A 22,975-nucleotide genomic window follows, 5' to 3' on the forward strand; every position below is an offset into this window, starting at 1 on the left:
TCTTAGGAAGGCAGAGTAATAATTTCTCAGATGACTATCACTTTCTTTTAGTTACAAAAATATCCTGTCTGATGCAGTTATTTCCCTCTTTTTTTTTTTTACTACAAATATCTTTGAGATGAACTACTCATACATTTTGAAGTTGAATCCTTCCCTTTCTGTCTCCTTCCTTCCTTCCTTCCTTCCTTCCTTCCTTCCTTCCTTCCTTCCTTCCTAGCATTTATTGAGCCCCTGCTTTGTTAGGCATTGAGGATGCAAAGATGAATAAGAATGTGTTCTACCTTCCGTGAGACTCTTAGTCTAAGGATAGAGACAAACACAATACAATTTGAAAGATGTTATAATAGAGGCACACAGACTTCTGTAGGACCATCTTTTGATTAGGATATTTACAGGAGAGAGGTTTTTTTTTTTTTTTTTTTTTTTTTTGAGACGGAGTCTAGCTGTCGCCCAGGCTGGAATGCAGTGGCGTGATCTCGGCTCACTGCAAGCTCCACATGCTGGGTTCACACCATTCTCTGCCTCAGCCTCCCGAGTAGCTGGGACTACAGGTGCCCGCCACCACACCTGGCTAATTTTTTGTATTTTAATAGAGACGGGTTTTCACCGTGTTAGCCAGGATGGTCTTGATCTCCTGACCTCGTGATCCGCCTGTCTTGGCCTCCCAAAGTGCTGGGATTACAGACGTGAACCACCGTGCCCGGCTGAGAGAGGAGATATTTTATTTGAATTTGGAAGGATGAATTTAAGACTTCTTCAGGCAGGCATCTGGGGAAAGATATTCTGAGCAAAGGAATGGTATGTGCAAAACTCCTGGGCATTAACTAACAGAGTGTGTTAGGACAATTGTCATGGCAGTCCAGAGAATAGAAGGGTTTTCTTGGGAGAAGAGATGATGAATGGGGATTATTGCCTAGCACTTGCTGCTGAAGGAAATTCTTAAGGGAAACACCCATCTTAATCCACTTTAGCTCAAGGTCTGGTTGGTCCCCCATTTCTCAGGTCCCTGAACTATTTTCTTGGCATCCATAGAGGCTCTCTGATTTGGATTTCTCCAACCTCACCTCATACTGCTCACCCCTGTACTCACTGTGGTCCAGGCACACGGGTCCCCTTTCTCTTCCTGACTGTCCACTCATTCTTGAATCTAGGCCTTGGCTCTTGATAACCCCTTTGCCTGGAATTTTCAGATCTTCACATGGTTGCCTCCTACTTGTCATTCAGGTCTCAACTCAAAAATCACCATCTCCAGGAAGCCTTCCCAGAAGACTCCATCTACAGTTACCCTTCCCTCATCCACTCACTTTCTGTGAACCCACCTATAAAACTTTTTCTAGAGAGGTCATCATTATACAAACTAATTTTGTTTACTTGTTCATATGTTACTGTCCATCTCCTTCTTAGAGAATATACACTCCGTGACAGGATGCTCTTTGTCTGATTTTCCTGCTGAATCCCCAGCCCTTAGCTAGTCCATGACACTTGGTAAGTGTTCAACAAATTTGCTGAATAAAACCGCTGGTCCATATTTTTATTGAAGCTATCTCTTCCCAGGGGCCAAAATACCCATGTGTTCCATCCCCATTTTCTAGTATCAAGTTATCTCAGAAGTAAGATCAGAATTGTTATTGATGAGCGTGGAAAGAAAACATAAAGAAATTGAGAGCCCTAAGAATTATGCTCTGGCTCAGTGAGGCCTGAGGAAATGTCCCTACCTTACCACAGGAACAACCCAGAGTGCAGGTGTCTCCTGTCCTCTGCCTCTCTTCCACCAGGCAACGCTGGGGGCTTATCTGCCTCTGTGTCCTCATTTTCTAGCTTACTGCATCACCTCTCCTGGTAGATTTTCTCCTTCACTCTGTCAGTTCCACAGTTGCATTGCTATGACTATGACTCTGAAAGGCACCACCTCTTCATACTCTTAGGATTCAGGCCATGTGCAAATGTGACCCAAGTGAGGGAAGAGGCAGCACATTCCATGCCATGTGGGTAGGAGGGTGACACAGACTCACAGGAGGCTGGAGTGAGGAGGGGAAGCCAAGGGCGTCTATCACCCTGAGTGACTTGACTGCCTCATTAGTTGTTCATTTCTAACAAATTTTGAGGGTTTTAAGACTGTCCTTTTTTATATATACTTACAATTTAAGTAAATCCTACGAATGAAAGCATTTTCCAAATTCATTTTCTTTGGTTAAAATGGAAATCAATTCAAAAAGCATCTTTTAAAAAGTAAAAAGCAAAATAATCTAAGGAATGTGTTTATTTTATCTTGCATCCGAGGAAGGAAGACCTTGTATCAGCTAAAGACAGAGCCTTCTCTTTCTGGGCCTTGGGTACTCAGGAGTGAATCCTGTAGCTAAAGGCAAATTTTCATTTCAGCCTTCTAGACGGCCTTAATTACCTGGTGAAAATCATGGAAGGTGATGCCAAGTGGTATTTGAATCTGTCAGTTTCTTTTACTGCTTTGGGGATATAGATATTTTCCACTCTAATGTGGCAAAATATTCAATCAGCTTAAATTATGCATGCACTCCAGATCAAGCTAGTTAGATGTCAGGAGCAATTCAATATTTTTTTTTTGAATTTGGAAGCCTGAAAGCCAGCAAGATAAAAGTTCAGGGGAGCTAGATACAAATTAACCCTGCAGAATGAAGAAAAACAAGTATAGAAGTGAAAAAACTTTTACTCCCTGGCTGTGCCAATTAGTCACTGGGTACTAATGACGGTGGTAATACCACCACAGTGACAGTGGTATTAGTACTAATGACAGTGGTATAGTGGGATCACTAGTGGCATTAGTACTAATGACAGCGGCACAGTGGGATCATTCTGGCAATATTGAACAGCCAGTTTTAATTTCCAGTGCCTGCCTCAAATTTCTGAGTCGTCTTCATTTTTAAAAATAGATGTCAGGTACATGTTACATTGTCACTTGCTTTGTGATTGTGACAATGATGTCACTTTTCTGTGTCAATGCATTCATTTTTCAGTGGAGAATACTTTATCAGGGTCAATTTAGCTATCTAGAGGTGGGCTCTGGTGCTTCTGCTTACCTTAAGTGGCATAATTTATTAATTCTGGGAATTCAGGAAACATTTATAAAACATCTACTATGTGACAAGAAACTGAACCAGTGTGGACAGAGATGAGACATTGGCGCTGCATGCAAGCCATCTCTAAACTCTTGATATATGGCCCAGTAATGCTCGTGCAAAGTAGAATGGAGTAAGTCTTATGGAGGCAATGCAAACTAGGGGCTTGTGGTTGGAGCATGAGGAAAGGAGATTCATTATGAGTCGAGGATCCAAAGAGAGTTTGGATTTTAGCTGAGATTGTTAAGAATATGTTACATTTCAACAATATATAATGGCAGGGGAGAGTGTTCCAGACAGAAGAAACTGCTTGAGCAAAGACATGGGGCTGTACAAAAACCAAGTGTCTTGTGATAACAGTGAATGTGGTTGGAGACCAGGATGTTAATGACAGCAGGAGAGGCACTGAATGAGGGAAAGAGAGATGAGCAGAACATAGTGAACCGCTAAAGGGTTATAACAAGCCTTGAGTGGTAGACTGAAGCATTTGGTCAATGTTTAGTAGGTAACAGAGACCCTCTTAAGGCTTCTGTTTTAGACTATATGCTTGTGTCCTGTGATGGTTAATATTGAGTGTCCACTCGATTGGATTGAAGAATACAAAGTATTGATCCTGGGTGTGTCCGTGAGGCTGTTGCCAAAAGAGATGAACATTTGAGTCAGTGGGCTGGGGAAGGCAGATCCACCCTTAATCTGGTGGACACAATCTAATTAGCTGCCAGCGAATATAGAGCAGGCAGAAAAACGTGAAAAAGAGAGACCGTCTTAGCCTCCCAGCCTGCATTTTTCTCCCGTGCTGGATGCTTCCCGCCCTCAAACACTGGACTCCAAGTTCTTTAGTTTAGAGACTCAAACTGGCTCTCCTTGCTCCTCAGCTTGCAGACAGCCTATTGTGGGACATTGTGATTGTGTAAGTTAATACTTAATAAACTCCCCTATATATAGTTCCTCTATATATATATGGTTAGTTCTGTTCCTCTAAAGAACCCTAATACATGTCCCTTCAAAATTCACATGTTGAAATTCTGACCTCTAGTATGATGATATTAAGAGGTGGGGCCTTTGGGAAGAAATTAGATAATGAGTGCGGGGCCCTCTTGAATTGGATTAGTGCCCTTATAAGAAGACACATGAGTGCCTGCTCTTTCCCTCTCTGCCCTCTGCCACCTGAGGATACAATGAGAGGTGGCTGTCTATCAAACCAGGAAGAGTGGCCTCACCAGACACCAGATCTGCCAGCACCTTGATCTTGGACTTCCCAGGCTTCAAACCTGAGAAATAAATGTTTGCTGTTCAAGTTGCCCAGTCTATGGTGTTTTTGCTATAGCAGTCTGAACTAAGCTTCTGAGCCAAAGAATGACAGAATTGCTTTTGGAAAATAATTTAAACTGCAAGGTCACAAGGGCTTGGGCTAGGGAGTGGCAGTCAGAAAGGCATGGAAGACTGACAGCTCTTATTGCTGACTCCGTTTTCATCTGCGAGGACTAAGTGCAGGACACTAGGAATACGAAATAAATAATAAAATGTTTAGCTTCATGATGTTTGCAGTCTACTAATATAAGTCCAATTAGCCTTGCTTCCAAGGACTCCTGCCCCTATAACTGAGGACCTTCTGTCTGTATCTCTAGAGTTAATAACGAATGCTTAAACAAAAAGTGAAAATTTCAAACATTCACCCAGAATTGGTATTTGCTAAAAACACATAGTTTGATATTTTGAACATGGCCAAAAAGGAGACAATGATTATTCTTTTTATTCAAGTATTACCTAAAAACAAACACCAAAACCCAATAAAAAGAAGGAGACATCTCCTTTATCTCCAATAACTTGGGTTCAGGAAATCTGTGTTCTAATTGTATAATTTACCCTCTCTGCACCTCTTTTTTTGTTTGTAAATTAATGATAATATTTGGTCTTTCTGCTTCAAATAGGACAGTGGGTATTGTGTCAACTGTGAATATTCAAGAATGATCATAAGTGGTCAAATTTTTGGTAAAATTAAAGCTGCATTTTAAGATGTCTATAAAAAAGATGAACTGCGTTCCCTATTCCTTATCACACTGTTTAGGAGCTTGGATACTCCTGATCAACCTTCTATTTCCAAGTCATATCCCCCTAAACAGACAGTAAGGTCTACGCTGATAAGAATCAAGGCATGTTACTCACAAATATATCACACAACATCTAGAACAATTTTTTTGCATGTAGTACACACTCAATAGAGGTTGGTGGAGTGAAATAAAATAATGACTGTGAGAGCCTTTCTCTTCATATTAGATGCAGGCTTTTTATTTCTGGCTTTTTAATCATTCAGTTATCAACCTGCATTCACATTATCTTTATTTTCATTCAAAAAATTGTTGAATATCTACTATGTACTGGTTACTATGAAAGTGGTAAAAAAAAAAAAAAAAGACTTGGTGTCTGCCTTAATGGAGTTTTTAATAATGACATTTTTATTATAACCAGACTTATGAATCCTATCGTTTCTAAACTAATTCTATATATTATTATTTCTATGAAAATTATTTAAAATTAAGTTACATTTATGTCCTTTGAGATCATCTGAACCATCTTGGGATATCCCAAGTCCAAACTGAGAAAAGAAAAGAAATTTTATCTGAGGAATGCAAAGCTTTTAAATGATCAGGCCCAGAGAGTCATTAAAACAATCACGTCCTGCCTCCCGCTTGAGCTACATATTCATCTCTTGACTGCTTGCTACTGCCATGATTATAAATTAACCTAATAATGCCACACAGACACTATAATCCACTATAACCTTGTAGCTTAACAATGTATACAGTCAATCACTAATCATTGTTATTTCTGTAAACCAATGAGAATTCCTGACAAACAACTTTGTATCAGCCCACTCCAGGTTTTAAAACCCGCTTGTTACAAAGGCAAAACATTCTTCACATCCAAGGTTATTTAGATCTGAGTCGTCTGGGCAGCTCACTTTGGCTCCAGCACATTCTTTAATTTTTTAAAATGGAGTCTTGCTTTGTAGCCCAGGCTGGAGTGCAGTGGTACCATATCAGCTCACTGTAACCTCTGCCTGCCAGGTCTCCATTCAAGCAATTCTTCTGCCTCAGCCTCTCGAGTAACTGGGATTACAGGCACGCACCACCATGCCCAGCTAATTTTTGTATTTTTAGTAGAACCGGGGTTTCACCATGTTGGACAGGCTGGTCTCGAACTCCTGACCTCATGATCCGCCTGCCTTGGCCTCCCAAAGTGAAACTCTTTAAATTGTATTTTGTGTCTCAGCCTCTTCCTTTTAAGTCAATAAAGTTTTTTTAAAAAGCAAAATAAGTATGTTATAATGATTAATAACCATAGGTTTTTAAAATTACAACAATAATCAATACACTACAGATACTTAAAACATAGTTACATAAAAGCATTTTTTTTTTTTTTTTGGTTGAGGCTTTTTAAAAATGGATTTTAATTATTGACAGAGTCCTTAATGCTTAGGCTAACACTAAAAACTGATTTTTTGAATTTGGCTTGTTTTTAAAATTGAATTCTATCAGCTGACCAAAGGGTGAGTGTGCACATATGCATGCTATATGACACTTGAGAGTCAATTTACCACGCACTGACGCTTCAATCAAATATTTTGGTTCAAGAAAATAAAACATAAAGCAGAGTGTTCCAGAAAATGACAAGATATAAATTTATCAAAATTGCCAATGAGCAAAACTAAAATACAGATTTTTAAATACATGTGTGGATGAAATAAAAATATTTCACCCCCAAATGTACTTCTTTGACGTATTTTGAGATGACCCTTCAGAGGGCCAGCAAATAACAGTAGCCCTGCAAAGCTGTTTTCTGTGGTGGAGATTTGCACCTGTAGACAATCTGCACTGATGCAGCCGGGTTTTCTCTGGGGCCCTCCCTTGTCCAGGTAAAAAAAAAAAAAAAAAAAAAAAAAAATTAATTTAGAGTCTGAAACCTTTAAAGTTCTGAAAGAGGCCTGGCGCGGTGGTTCACGCTTGTAATCCCAGCACTTTGGGAGGCCGAGGCGGGCAGATCACAAGGTCGGGAGATCGAGACCATTCTGGCTAACACGGTGAAACCCCGTCTCTACTAAAAAAAATACAAAAACATTAGCAAGGCGTGGTGGCGGCGCCTGTAGTCCCAGCTACTTGGGAGGCTGAGGCAGGAGAATGGTGTGAACCCGGGAGGCGGAGCCTGCAGTGAGCCGAGATCCGGCCACTGCACTCCAGCCTGGGCGACAGAGCGAGACTCCGTCTCAAAATAATAATAATAATAATAATAATAATAATAATAATAATAAAGTTCTGAAAGAAACATTTACCATCGCTGCTACCTACAAGGTTTTATCTACGTAAGAAGACCGCCTTTGCTAACCAAGGCTCTCTCGCGCCTCAATCTCTCTCTCTTTCTCTCTCTCTCTCTTTCTCTCCCATAACCTGTCCTGCCAAACCATAACCTGATTTTTCACCATAACCTGTTTTTGGTCAGGCACTGAGTCCCCATTCTATCTGTAGCCTCAAGATGGTTTATAAGCTTCTGTACCCCATTGGGAGATTGGGATAATCACTGGTTTCCCCTCTTTGCATGTTAATAAATTTGTGTGCCATTTATCCTGTGAAAGGAAAATAAGTCTCAGCCCCCCAAAATCACTAAGTCAAAGGGAAAAGTGAAGCTGGGAACTGTGTGGGGCAAACCTCCCATTATGCCTCCCTTTCCTAAATAAGATAGCTGCAAAGACTTTTTAAAGCTACATAACTCCCTCACAATTTGCCCACTAGAGAATTCTGTGTGGGCCTCAAGATCTTTACCCTAAAATGGTTCTGTTGAATTTGACCCTGACAATGTAAATTGATAGCTTATCGTCACAGGTGTGGGACAAAGGACAGATCTCTAGGTCATCTCTCTGCTCACCTGAGACAAAAGGGCATGTGATTGATTCCTCTGATGTGGAAAAGCAGAATCATTGAGCCAGACTAAGGCGGAAGTGACGATTCCTCTACCCCTACTCACAGGAAAATTGTGTATTCAATAAAAGCCTGATCAAAGCCTCGAAAGAACACAACCATTTGTCTCTTACCTACCCATACTTTTAAAATTTTCTTCCTCCTTCCCAATATCCGCCCTTTCTCCTTTAAATATTGAAATATTTCTCCAAAGATGTTTGGTTTGCACTCCTATTAATCTGCCTTTTGTCAGCTGATTTTTCAATGAATCTTAGGGTGAAGGGGACGTTTTCTCTTAACCCTTACACATGTTGTTAGAAGAATTTCTGCTTCCAAAAATCCACTTTCTTAATATAGATGTCAAACGTATTTGTGCTGTGATCAGGGAATGTAACCCCAAAAAATCATGAAAATTGTATTGAGACCTCTCTGGTCTACCACGAGGCCAATTTTCTGCAAGATCCTATGTGAGCTCAAAAACAAGTACCTTCCTGTTGCTGGATGTTGAATACATGTTTTTCAATGCTTACAAGGTCAGAATTATCTTTGTGGAGAGCTGCAGTTTTCAAAATATTTAAGAAACCTCTTTATCTCTGGCAATACTTTTAATATAAAGTCTACCCTGTTTTGACTTTTCCCTAGAATTTATTTTTCCATCTGCTTATTTTAATGCTTTAAACACATAAAGCCTTTGTGTTTAGTTGTATCTTTTGTAAATACCATATAGCTAAGTTTGTAAGTTTGCTTTTAAATCCAGTCTGAATATTCCTGTCTTCTAACTGGAGTTTATTTCACTCTCATTGATTGTGATAACTGATATGTATAAGTTAATGCAACTGAGCTTTTACTATAAAGGTCATATGATGTTTGTTTTACTTATTTTCCTTTTTCCTTGCCCTTTTCTTCCTCCACGCATGGTTGCTTACACGCAGTCACATTGGTAGAGGGTAGTCTCTAGTAATTGATTAACTTCGTATTCTGACTCCTTGCGCTGCCGCTGCCCACAAGATTGATGAACTTGTTTTTCTTTACAAGAACAACGATCCTTAGGTCATGCAGACCTCCTTGATAGCATCCAGAAGTTTAATCAGGACTGATGAAATCTAGAGTCTAAGGGATGCAAACAACTTTGGTCACCAGGGGTTCCCATGTCCCATATTCCTATCTTACTCATAAAAGCCCTCAGTTATGTTCAAAGGTAGATCAGATTTGAAAGACCGCTTCTCCTGCCCTCTCGCTTTGGTCAAATCACATAAACCTTTCTCTGCTCCTAAGCGCTGATCTGCCAGTGTTTGGCTTACCATGTATCAGGTACATGAATCTAAATTTGGGGGTTCAAAAATTTCTTTCATCTTGTTTCCTAATTTTCATTTGTTCTTCTTTTTACTGTTTCTTTTTATTCTCTTTTCATGTTTTGGATTGATTGTGTCCCTGGTTCCCACCCCATTCAACTTACTCTCCTCCACCAATTTAGGAGTTTTACATTCCACTATTCCAGCTACCCTTAAAATTTTACATGTCCATTGAACATAATGTTGTCCAAAGTAAACAGTCTCAGCATATTTGTCGTCCTTCTGAACAACAAAAGGAAATTAAAATGGTTTGAGACAATCACCCTGTTTACTCCACATGCCACTGCTGTTTAAGATATGAGTTTTGTCTTGATTTTTTTAACGCCACAAATTGAATGATATTGTTAATTTCTTTTATAACCAATATCTGTTTAGTTTTAGCCACACAAGTTTACACTGTGTTTGGTATTCATTTCATTTCTCAGAACTTACTTCTGGGATTTTTTTTTTTCTCTGAAGAACATTACCTAGATTTTCTTTAATGAGAGTTTGCTGGAAGTAAATTCAGTTTTTGTTTGTTGAAAATGTCTCTATTTCTCAGCTGTTCTTGATGGATGATGTCACTACATATACAATATTATTTTGACAATTATTTTCTCTCAGTACTTTGAAGACATGTCTTCCGACTTCAACTGCTGCAGCTGAAAAGTAAATTACCAGTTTTGTAGGTAATATTTTTTTCTCAACTGCTTTTAAGATTTGTTTGTGTTCTACAGTTCCTCTACAATGTGTTTTGATGTGAATTTCTTTTCATTTATTCTGCTTGGGATTTATTAGGCTTTCTGAATTTAAGTCCTTATTAATTCCAGAAAATTTCAGCCATTACCCTTTCAAATATTTTCTGTCTTCCATTCTATCCATTCTCTTGAAATTCTGCTAAGTACATTAGAGACGTGTACTCCATCCTCTGCATGTCTACATTTTTTTAAATGTTAATCTTTTTGCCTCTCTATTCTATTTTCTCTATCACTTCATCAAGTCTGTCTTAGAGTTTAATAACTCTTCCTTCTGCTGTGCCTAGTATACTATTTAACCTATCCATTAACCTTCTAATGCCAATTTTATATTTTTAATAAATACATATCATAAATAAGATATTCATTTCTGCCTGGTCAAACTTCTTAATCTTTGCTTTTCTTATTTTAATTACCCTTCTTTCACTTTAGGAATTTTAATGATATTTATTTTATGTTCCGTTTCTGGTAATTCCAATATCTGCCATTCTCATGGATAAGACGTGGGAGTTTGTTGGTTTTGCTAATTCCCATATAAACTAAGCCATGTGGACAGTACTTTCTGCATGTGAGGTCATTTTCCTGGAGGATTCTGGTAGAAATTCTTTGTAGCCTGAGTTTAAAATGTTTTTCTTCAGAAGACTCGTATTTGCTCCTTCCAGCCATCAAGAGGTCCTATCACCCTAGAACCACTTTAAACTCATTTTCTGGCTTGGATTTTTTTGGTGCCACATGGTAGGGTAAATTCAGGCCTCCAACTCATTTGAACACTGCCCAGGTTTAGGAATTCTGAGAAGAAACTTTTGTTTTCTTTTCTGTATTTTCTGCTCTACCCAGAGTGAAGCTTGTTGTCCATTATTTCCCTCTGCAAGTTGTGAAGCTCTTTCCCTTCGGGGAATTTAGGTTTATGTGATCTTCTGCAATCCCAGTCCCCACTCTGCTTAGGCTCCAACGTTGGCTCCAGTTAGGAGTCAAACCTTAGGCCACCCATGATCAGAGGTCACAAAGTGACAAAACTGTCCCGGAAGATCCACACTATCTTTCACGTCTGGCCTTCTTTACTTTCAAATCTCATCCATACATTGAATTTTAGGTGGGTTATACCATCAGAGATTTATCTAAACATCTATTTTACCAAAGGTTGGTGCTCAACCTTCCCCTTAAAACCCTCTTCTTGGCCGGGTGCAGTGGCTCATGCCTGTAATCCCCACACTTTTGGAGGCCGAGGCAGGCGGATCACTTGAGGTCGGGAGTTTGAGACCAGCCTGACCAACATGGAGAAATCCGGTCTCCACTAAAAATACAAAATTAGCCAGGCGTGGTGGTGGGTGCCTATCCCAGCTACTCAGGAGGCTGAAGCAGGAGAATCGCTTGAACCCGGGAGGTGGAGGTTACGGTGAGCCAAGATCGTGCCACTGTACTCCAGCCCGGGCAACAAGAGCAAAACTCTGTCAAAAAAAAAAAAAAAAAAAAGAAAAGAAAGAAAGAAAGAAAAGAAAAAAGAAAAAGGAAAAACCTCGTCTTCACTTTTTTCCCTCTCTGCAAAGATATCATAAAGGAAAAACAAAATGCAGTTTATCTTGTTATAACACAGCTTTAATTTGCTTGCCGCTTGTTTAAAGGAAATTGTCTGCCATATGCATGTTTGTAAATTACTGTTCTGCTATTTTTCCAGTCCACTGTCTGTGGTGAATATGTGCTTGTTGGCTGCTCTCAGGCCAGCCACTTTTGTGTCTGCTGCGCCTGTGTCCCCAGGTCTAACCCATCTCTTCTTTTTCCTCAGCCTCTGGTGGACCTGCCACCAAATTGTCACAAAAACCCATACAGGAAAGACCATCACTCTCCTAGGTTAACACTATCTTTTCAATGTCTACTGACGTGTTCACCCTACAAACTATTTTTGGGGGTTAACCTCAATAAGTGAGTACATATCATAATGTCATGTACCTAAAAGGCATTTGCTGTTTAAGACAAACAATAATGGTTTATGGTAAATATGTAGCCCGGGGATATACACAGTCACTGTCAATCTTAGTTCTAAATTCCATGTCCCTACAACTTCTAGATGCCTTTGCTAATATCATTTTTCTACTTTCTAGAAGATTCCCAATACTAATTATGTTCTAGGTGGCTGAGGATGGTAGCTCATGCCTGTAATCTCAGCACTTTGAGAGGCTGAGGTGGGAGGTGACCTGAGCCCAGAAATTTGAGACCAGCCTGAGCAACATAGTGAAACCCCATTTCTTTAAAAAAAAAAAAAAGAGAGATATAATAATAATAATGTTTTAGGAGCGGAAAGTGAGACCAGAAGAGACACCAACAAGCATTTATGGAATGACTACTCTTAGCAGGGAATTAGGCTTCATGTTGTCCACATCAGGGATGAGTAATAGTCTCTGCTCTTAACTAACTTACAGAGATAAGGACTAGCAAACATGGTATCTAAAAACCTCTAGGATCCATTTATATTCATCTCACAGTTTCTGTAGGAGAGAAGACGTGAGAGATGAATGTTGAGTGGGAAATCAGCAATGCCTACTACCAGGGATTGCAAATGGTAGATCTGACAGGTTGGAGGAGATTCTGGAAAAACCTAAATTGCAGGGATGGACAATGGGCTCACGGAATACAGAAAACTCACTGTTACATAGAATCTAGCAAGGAGGCTCCTACTCAGTAGAAGGCCCCAAAGAGAAGGAACATAGACACCTGGGGAAAACAAAACAAAACAAAACGCAAATGTTGTAGTTTAAATCCTTGCTCCTCAAAATGTGGCCCTATCCCAGACCCATTCTATTAGAATCTGCATATTAACAAGATTCCCCTTCAGTCCAGAGCAAACCAAGGTAACTGTTTGCCCTACAACAGTTTCTCAAATTTTAATGGACTTAATGAGCTCTGGGGAAGCTGTTAATATGAAGATTCTAATAGAATGGATCTGGGGAAAGTCAGTGCTAAAACTGGATAGTCTCAGGCAAACTGGGACCTTGGTCACCCTAGAAATACTACTTTACACTGCCTCATCCTATTTCCTAGGATGCCTATGCACAGGGTGAGAGATAACTACATGTGAAAATACAGAATTTTCTCCCTGGGGATCCAAGTGGCACACAGGAAGGAGAAAGTGTGTTGTGAAGGAAACCAAAATATTTCATCCCAAAATATATTTTTGACATGTTTTGAGATGGCTGTTCATAGGGCCTGCAGACAGAAGTAGTCCTGCAAAGCTGTCTTTTGTCAGGAGATCTGCACCTGTAGGGGAGATAAAGTGAAGTCAACAGCAGATACAAACAAACTTTCTCGGAAGCACCCCCTTAGTCTGGACTTAGGAGAAATTAACTGAGAGTCTGGTTAAGAAGAGATGGTAAAGAAACATTTACCATCTACTGTCTCTCAGGGCCGCTACCTTTGAGGATTTATCTGTATAATAAGACCACCTTTGATAGCCAGGCCTCCTTTCCTCTTCCTCCTATAAACTATGTTGCAAGTTGAAATTTAAAAAATAAAAATAAAAAAACCAAAAACCTATCTTCCAGCCTGAGCAACATGGCAAGACCCCGTCTACACTAAAAATAGAAAAATCAGCCGGGTATGGTGATACGTACCTGTGGTCCCAGCTACTCAGGAGGCTGAGATGGGAGGGTCACCTGAGCCCACAGGCCAGAGGTTGCAGTGAGCTGAGATTGCACCACTGTACTCCAGCCTGGGCAACAGAGTGAGACCCTGTCTCAAACAAAACAAAACAAAACAAAAAACCTATCTTGCCACCATAAACTGGTTTACCACCATAACCAGTTTTTGTCTATGCTCTGAGCCTCTACTCTTTCTGTAACCTCAAGGTGGCATCGAGGGAGTTAGCTCCCCTGTCTCCCAGTTCCTGTGGGAGGGTAAGAGCCTAATTTCAGTGGAGACTTTCTTACAGTCTGCAAAACTCCCTCTTGTCATAAAGACATAGGAAGTGTGGTTTCTTCTTCAGATAAAGCCAGTTAGCTAACACAGGTGGTCTTCTAAATGACCATGGTAAAGTTAGAATGAACCGTGTGTGACAAAAGGTCCTGTCAAGTTTTCCTACTTGAGAAATAATGATTGTTTATCTTGCACACATGTATGTAATGGGTTGTGTGTGCTTGGCTATATAGGGGGATGAGCTTTCTTTCCATCGTTGCAGTCCCTTAGCAAATTGCCTGTGATGCCCATTACATTCTGGTTGAATGCTTATTCAATAATAAAAAGTATTTTCTTTCTCTTCTATTTCTGTGGAGGTGTTATCTGGATTAAGAGGAGATTTTGTTTTTAATTATATTTCCCTAACACCTTTAAGAAGAATGAGGCAAAACTGATATGGTTTGGCTCTGTGTCCCCACCCAAATCTCATGTCCAATTATAATCCCCATGTGTCAGGGGAGGGGCTGGATCATGGGGGCAGATGTCCGCTTGCTGTTCTGGTGATAGTGAGTGAGTTCTCGTGAGATCTGAAGGTTTAAACGTGTGACATTTCCCACTCCACGCTCTCTCTCTCCTCCTGCCATGTGAAGATGTGTCTTATTTCCCCTTCACCTTCTGCCATGATTGTAAGTATCCTGAGACCCTCCCAGCCACTTAGAACTGTGGGTCAATTAAACCTCTTTTCTTCGTAAATTATGCAGTTTCAGTTAGCATCTTTATAAGAGTGTGAGAATGGACTAATACACCCAAATAAACTCCTTAAACACGCCTGCACTTCTTGGTTTCTTTCACCGAGCTTTAATGTCCAGGTGTATGTCTTCTTGACAGTAAAGTTCCCCGTTAGCAATGCCTTGCAGGGGGTTGTAAGAACTTTTCTGTATCCCAAGATGCCTTTCACAGGCTAAAGCAGAGATAGAATTTGAGCTGCTAACCAAATGACATCCCATCACAGGATTTTATTCAACAAAAACTTACTGGCTTTTGTGTACCCACCAGTGTGCTAAAACTCAAATATGGTCCAATCTACAAGCTTACTGATTTTTTTTTTTTTTTTTTTTTTTGAGATAAGGTCTTGCTCTGTCACCCAGGCTGGAGTGCAGTGGCACAATCTTGGTTTACTGCAGTCTTGACCCCCTGGGCTCAAGCAATACTACTACCTCGGCCTCCCAAGTAGCTGAGACTACAGGTGCACGCCACCACGTCTGGCTAATTTTTGTATTTTTGTACAGATGAGGTTTGACCATGTTGTCCAGGCTGGTCTCAGACTCCTAAGCTCAAGCAATCTGCCAGCACTGGCTTTCCAAAGTTCTGGGATTACAGGCAAGAGCCACTGAACCTGTCCAGGCTTGCTGATTCTTAACCCAACATAATTTTTTTTCTTTTGCTATTTAACAAAGTTATAATAAATGTTGTGTCTTTTGGTCTACATAAACAATATACCACATTAAGAAGATTAACCATCAGCTCTATTTTTATATTTATACAGTTATTTATTTATTTATTTTTTTGACAGTCTTGCTCTGTCACCCAGGCTGGAGTACAGTGGCATGATCTCGGCTCACTGCAACCTTTGCCTCCTGGGTCAAGCAATTCTCCTGCTTCAGCCTCTCAAGTAGCTGGGATTACAAGTGCGTGCCACTATGCCTGGCTAATTTTTTGTATTTTTGGTGGAGACAAGTTTTCACCATATTGGCCATTCTTGTCTTGAGCTCCTGACCTCAGGGAATCCACCCACCTCCCAAAGTGCTGGGATTACAGGTGTGAACCACCATGCCCAGCTTATACAGTGATTTTTTTCTTTCTTTCTTTTATTTTTGAAACAGTGTCACTCTGTCACTTAGTCTGAGTGCAGAGGAGTGATCACAACTTACTACAGCCTAGGCCTCCTGGGTTCAGGCGATCCTTCTGCCTCAGCCTCCCAAGTAGCTGGGACTATAGGTGTGCCACCACACCCAGCTATTTTTTTTATTTTTTATTTGTAAAGAGAGGATCTTTCTCTGTTGCCCAGGCTAGTCTCAAACTCCTGGCATCAAGCAATCCTCCACCTTAGCTTCCTAAAGTGCCCAGATAACAGGCATGAGTCACTTCACCCAACTGATTTTTTACTTTTATCAAATTTATTCTGATGTATTATAACATTTGAGTGTCACAGACCTTCAATAGGCAGGGTGGGTGTTATTATCCCTGAGTGTTAGGGGAATGCACTGTTTCAAAGAGAACAAATTTCTCCAGGATAAACAATGAATTAATATTATAATAAAGCTCAGCCAGCAGGTCTCTTGACTGATCTCAGGGCTCAGACTCATTCCGCATAGCCGAAAGGCTCTGAGTTTTTTTAACTCTTTCAAAGTAAGAAGTAACTTACTAATGAATGGGTGCGAGTCTTCACAATGACAGATAAGAAGAATGGAAAATCCCAGGGCATTTGAGCTCTTGACAAGATGAAGCTTTGGCTCTCTAGTGGCAGGCAGTGATAGGTCTTTCAACAGTGCTGTGACAGGATCCAAGGTGACGCTTTTATGTTTCTTTTATCTTCACTGAGACCTTGGGAAGAGGTTAGGAAGCCCGAGGAAGATTTATTATTGAAAGAGGAGACTTTTCTGGAGAATCTGGCACATAACTTTTTCTTGCTAGGCTTTCAGGAAATTAATAGTCAGGCTGCATTCCAGCCTCAGGACCTGGGCTGGTGGCAGCTGCTAGATATTTGGTCTGGCGATTAAAAATGCTACTATTAGAAACCTTTTGCAAATTAAGACAAATACTAGGTTTGTTCCTGCTTGCTGGGGGACACACTTTTGCCTTTTCAGCTAGAGCTAATTATCTGCACCTGAGAAAATTGCTATCCAAGTGCTGATTGGTCTGAGGGCTCTGTGAACTGCCCTCCAGAACTTTCTGTTCTCAGCAGTCTTTATTACCTGAGAAACCTAAAGAATTTCTGCATTGCATGGAAGACCAAGTGAGAGAATGACTTTCCTCCTTATGTGTGTGTTAACTCATCTATCTGATTACACACCGAGTTAAGCTGATGATCTATACTGCGGCTTTTGTGAAATGCTTATCTGATGATGCGTGAGAGTAATTGATGGATATGGTGGACAAAGTTGATTATCTGAATCAAGGAAGTTTGTTTCTCCTCAGTAAAAACTGCTTTTGGGGGCCAGGCATGGTGGCTAACACCTGTAATCCAAGCACTTTGGGAGGCTGAGGCAGGCAGCTCACTTGAGCCCAGGAGTTTGAAACCAGCCTGGGCAACATGGCGAAACCCCGACTCTACTAAAAATACAAAAACTAGCCAGGTGTGTGTAGTCCTAGCTACTCAGGAGGCTGAGATGGGAGGATTGCCTGAAGTTGAGGCTCCAGTGAGCTGAGACTTCATCACTGGACACCAGCATGGATGGCAGAGTAAGACTCCATCTCAAAAAAATAAAACAATAAAAAAACTGCTTTTGAATTCAACCTTAAAGTGAGAATTGACCTCCAAGGAAGTCATAAATGTTTGAACCTGAATTTAATTGTATCCTAAAAATAAAGACCACTGTGGCTTACTGAATGAGGGCAGGATCTCAGTCTTATTTATTTCTGTATGCACAGCTCTGTTCTTGACACACGGTATACCTCAGTACGTGTTCATTGCTGAATGTTTACAGACCTGGGGACATGTTCACCAAAGTTGGTACTGGGTACACAGAGCAGAGAGAGAACCCCTTGGCAAGGCTGGGACCACTGCAAAGCTCTTAGAGAAATGTCTGAGGACTCTGTCCAGATTTCAAATGTGACTTTCAAGAGTAAGAGGTGGGTGCCCAAGAGCCCTTATGGTGACTGAGAATCAGAATGAGGGGACATAGAATGGAGTGAATCTTAGGAGTGGGATAGAAATTACTAATATCAGTGTTCTTCCCCAGGTGTAGCAACTCCTTCTGAAACTCTGCTCAGACACTGGAGGCAAGGAAGTCTGTTTTAGCAGTGATGGCCATCCATCTCCTCATGAGAAGCCTTGAAGAACTTATTTATGCTTTTATCCAGTTTCACCAGAGAACTGTGCTAACAATGAAAGACTCACAACAGGCTGTGCTCAGGGAAATATTCGGTTTCGTGGCAAAGCTGCCTAGAGCCCCACCAGCAGCCTTGCCAAGCTGACCTAATATCTCAATGAGAAACCCTATGAGAATGCATGGAACACAGGGGAACCCATCACCACCTGTGAAAACAGTGCACCAATTTAGAACCGAGGTATTGAGCAGCCCTCAGGTACAGGCCCAGGAAGGGCAGGGGTGAGAGATGGGCAAGGGGCTTATTACCTAGTAGGTAGTATGAGACAGGTGTCTGATAAACACAAGACATGGTGGAAAGCATTGAGTACCATGAAAAAATATACTAGAAAAATTACTGTGAGATGGTGGCAGAGAGAGAGAGTAACTGGATTCTTTGGGGATATCATGTGTCAGACAGGCTTTAAATGATTAGTAGAATTTGTACAAGCAGCTTTGGAAGTAAGAGGCAAGGGGATTCCAGACAGAGAAAAGAGAATGCGTCAAATTTCTGAAGTGAAACAGCACCGACTGTGCTTTGGGATAAGCAAGCAGTTTCATTTGGCTGGAACATATGTCGGATGAGAGAGGGTATTGAGAGACAAGATTAGAAGGCTTTAAACATCAGAGGAAAGCAGCCAGCCCTTACTTGGAATCAAATTGAAATGCACATGTGGGAATAGTCACAGGTCAGCATTTTTATCCATAGTAGAAATTTGACAGAGCTTCTAAGGAGCTCACAGCATTTTCCAATGAGATTTTCACCAGCCTCTCTGAATCTTTACAAAGAAGAACAGAGCCTGTGATTAAACTTTTCTCATTTCAAGTGGAAAAGAAATAAGGTAAACTTTGAGCATGGAATATTAGATGGCAGTTAGTTATCAGAGTGGATTCTGTTCTTCAGGGTATGTAGTCATCTTTTTCAGATATTCAGGCCACACAGGCAACCACTCTGTTCCTAGAGTAAAACTAGCACTGGAATTCAAGTTCCATGTCGACCATTTTCTACGTCAAGCTCTTGAACAATGAAACCAGAATAGCTTGACCTAAGGCAGTGGCGGTGAAATTGGGGAAGAAGAAACAACTTCAAGAAAGAGTTTGAGGATAGATTCAATAGAACTCGGAATGAAGAATGTGCATGTCAGTTCAAGTCCTCTAGAAAGTGATGGATAAGACAGAGTTAGAAGTTCAACAGATTCATTAGGGGTAATGTCTATGAAAGACAAAAAAGAGAGGGAACAGAAAGGGTTAGGAAAAATCTTTAGACCATGAGGTAGATCTGATATCTGTGAAAGGAGAGGAGAAAGGAAGGTTGATTAGATAGGAAGAGCCTCAGATTTTGGTGAAGCTCTGAGAACATTTGACCAACTTTTTGGAGAGCTCTGATCAGGCAAGCAATCCTTCATTGGACAGAAAGGGTGAGGCTCATTCATTGAGTAGGAGCTACTGGGAAGAGAATGACCTCAGCTCAAATGTTGTGATGGATGAAAAGGCACTACAGATGCGGTCTGTCAGCTAACTGCACTCTTGGCTGCAGACTTCTTTTGAGGGAAGATCTGAAAGGGTTTCTTCTATAGCTGCCACAGAGGTGAGAAGAAATAGGAGTCAAAGATGAATCCAAAGGTCCTGGATGGATGGCTAGATAGTTCCTGATATTATGAACACAATTTAGAGAAATGGGCTGTGGAACACTGTCTTCTCCCAATGCTTCTGAAATAAACCTTGCTTGGAAGTAGAGGATGTCACAAGGTGACACTTTTAAGCCTGTGATTTAATATTCTTTTTTCTTGTACTCTGCACAGCGCCATGTGTCATATTGCAGCTCACACTCTAAAACCACAGCTTAAGCCTCTTCTCAGATTACCTCTTCCATAAAGCTAATCTGAATGAACCCAGGATTTAAAAAAAGGTTGACACAATGCTATTGATTCAAAGCCCTGTTTAATATATCATCGTTTTTTCTTGAATTATCTTTCCACTAATTCCTCAATATCTTTCTTACATGCCTTCCTCACTGAGAATTCTGTCTAGCTCCCTGCCAAAAAAATTTGTCTCCTTTCCTTCCTCCTTTTGTTTTAAAAAAGCATTTACAATTTTACTGAGGGGTAAATATGTACAATAAGCTGTATATATTTACTGTATAAAACTGGACAAATGTTGTAATATATATACACCCTGTAACCGTGCCACAATTAAGATGAAAAAGATTTCTATTAACCCAAAAAGTTTTCTTGTGCCATTTTGTAAAATGTTTATCTCTTCCTATCACCAGGAAAACATTGATTTGCTTTCTGTCACTGTAGATTAGTTTGCATTGTCTAGAATTTTATACAATGGAATCACATAATTGCACTTTTTCGTCTGACTTCTTAGACTTAGTATAATTACTTTGAACTTTATCCGTCAGTCAATAATCTGTTTCTTTTTATTGCCAAATACTGTTCCATTATATGGATTTACCACAATTTGTTTACATTAAGCCATTGATAGACTTTCAGTGGACTTCAATTTTTGGCTGATAAAAATAGTGCTGCCATGATTATTTATGCTCACCTTTTCTTATGAATGTATATTTTCATAACTCTTGGATAAATATTTACTTAGGAGTGGAATCGCTGGATTGTATGGTAAAAGTATGTTCAACTTTTAAAGGAAGTACCAAGCTGTTTTCCAAAATTGTACCATTTTATATATTCAAACCAGTAGTATTTGAGAGCTCTAATTTATCCACATCTTGTTAACATTTGGAATTATCATTTGCTTCACTTCATTTTTTAATTTTGGCCATTCTAGTCAATGTGTAGTTGTATCCCATTGTGGTTCAATTTGCATTTCACTAATAACTCATAATGTCAGGTTTTTTTTCTTATGCCATCTATATGTCTTCTTTAGTAAAGTGCCAGTTGAAATCATTTGCCCATTTAAAAAAGTTCTGTTCCTTGTATTCTCATTTTATAGTTGTAACAATTCTTTATTCTGGATAAAAGTCCTTTGTTAGATATATATTATGCAAATATTTTCTCCTAAATCTGCAACTTAGATATTATTTTCTTTATTTTCCTCAGTAGTTTTTGGGGAAACAGGTGGTTTTTGGTTATACCAATAAGTCCTTTAGTGGTGATTTCTGAGTTTTTGATGCACCCATGAATTGAGCAGTACACACTGTGTGCAATGTGTAATCTTTTCTCTCTCACACCCTCCCCCATCCTTCCCCTCAAGTCCCCAAAGTCCATTATATCATTCTTATGCCTTCACATCCTCATAGCTTAACTCCCACTTATAAGTGGGAACATACGATATTTGGTTTTCCATTCCTGAGTTACTTAGCTTAGAATAATGGTCTCTAACTCCATCTAAGTTGCTGCAAAAGCCATTATTTTGTTCCTTTTGTAGTATTGCATGATGTACATATGCCACATTTTCTTTATTCACTTATTTGTTGATAGGCATTTAGGTTGGTTCCATATTTTATCAATTGCGAATTGTGGTGCTGCTATAAACTTATGTGTGCAAGTATGTTCTCCATATAATGACTTCCTTTCCTTTGGGTAAATAACCAGTAGTGGGATTGCTGGATCGAAGGGTAGATCTACTTTTAGTCCTTTAAGGAATCTCCATACTGTTTTCCACAGTGATTGTACTAGTTTACATTCCCACCAGCAGCATAAAAGTGTTCTCTTTTCACCACATCCATGCCAACATTTATTATTTTTTATTTTTTGATTATGGCCATTTTTTTCAGAAGTTAGGTGGTATATTGAACTGTGGTTTTGATTTACATTTCCCTGATAATGAGTGATGTTGAGCATTTCATATGTTTGTTGCCATTTGCATACCTTTCCCTCCCTCCCCCCTTCCTTCCTTCCTTCCTTCCTTCCTTTCTTTCTTTCTTTCTTTCTTTCTTTCTTTCTTTCTTTCTTTCTTTCTTTCTTTCTTTCTTTCTTTCTCCTTCCTTCCTTTCTTTCTTTCTTTCTTTCTTTCTTTCTTTCTTTCTCTCTTTCTTTCTCCTTCCTTCCTTCCTTCCTTCCTTCCTTCCTTCCTTCCTTCCTTCCTTCCTTTCTTTCTTTCTTTCTTTCTTTCTTTCTTTCTTTCTTTCTTTCTTTCTTTCTTTCTTTCTTTCTTTCTTTCTTTCTTTCTTCTTTCTTTCTTTCTCTCTTTCTTTCTCTCTTTCTTTCTCCTTCCTTCCTTCCTTCCTTCCTTCCTTCCTTCCTTCCTTCCTTCCTTCCTTCCTTCCAAGACTGGGTGTGGCGCTGTTACCCAGGCTGGAGAGCAGTGACACAACCTCGGCTCACTGCAACGCCTGCCTCCTGGGCTCAGGCAGTCCTCAGACGTCAGCCTCCCAAGTAGCTAGGACTACAGGCGTGTACCACCTTACCAACTAATTTTTGTATTTTTAGTAGATATGAGGTTTCACTATGTTGCCCAGGCTGGTCTCAAACTCCTGAACTCAAGAAACCCACCTGCCTACGCCTCCCAAATGGATGGGATGGCAGGCATGAGCCACCATGCCCAGACTGTATATCTTCTTTTGAGAATTGGCTATGCATATCCTTTTCCCACTTTTTGATAATATTATTTATTGTTTTCTTGCAGATTTGTTTGAGTTCCTTGTAGATTCTGGATATTAGTCCTTTGTTGGATGCATAGTCCGTTTTGTTAATATTTTCTCCCACTCTGTGGATTGTCTGTTTACTCTTCTGATTTTTTTTTAATGTGCAGCAGCTTTTTAGTTTCACTAAGTCCTATTTAATTATTATTGTCTTTGTTGCATTTGCTTTTGGGTTGTTGGTCATAAATTCTTTGCCTAAGCTAACGTCTAGAAGAGTTTTTCTGATGCTGTCTTCTAGGATTTTTATGGTTTCAGGTCTTATA

At 40.0% G+C, this 22,975-nt stretch overlaps 1 long non-coding RNA gene across 3 annotated transcripts in view; it reads left to right on the plus strand.

Annotated features, from left to right (window-relative positions):
- LOC144338984 (uncharacterized) overlaps window positions 1-22,975 on the plus strand; it is a 202,365-nt gene that overhangs the window by 112,332 nt on the left and 67,058 nt on the right. Inside the window, exon 3 of one of the 3 annotated variants that reach the window (XR_013413504.1) lies at window positions 17,978-21,015. The exons of the other annotated variants lie outside the window; for them this stretch is intronic. This is a non-coding gene — a long non-coding RNA (uncharacterized LOC144338984). Of the gene's footprint in view, window positions 1-17,977; window positions 21,016-22,975 lie in introns of those variants that run through there. 3 annotated transcript variants of the gene reach the window in all.

This window comes from Macaca mulatta, chromosome 2 (assembly GCF_049350105.2).
Source record: "Macaca mulatta isolate MMU2019108-1 chromosome 2, T2T-MMU8v2.0, whole genome shotgun sequence".
In the NCBI taxonomy this organism is placed as follows: domain Eukaryota; kingdom Metazoa; phylum Chordata; class Mammalia; order Primates; family Cercopithecidae; genus Macaca; species Macaca mulatta.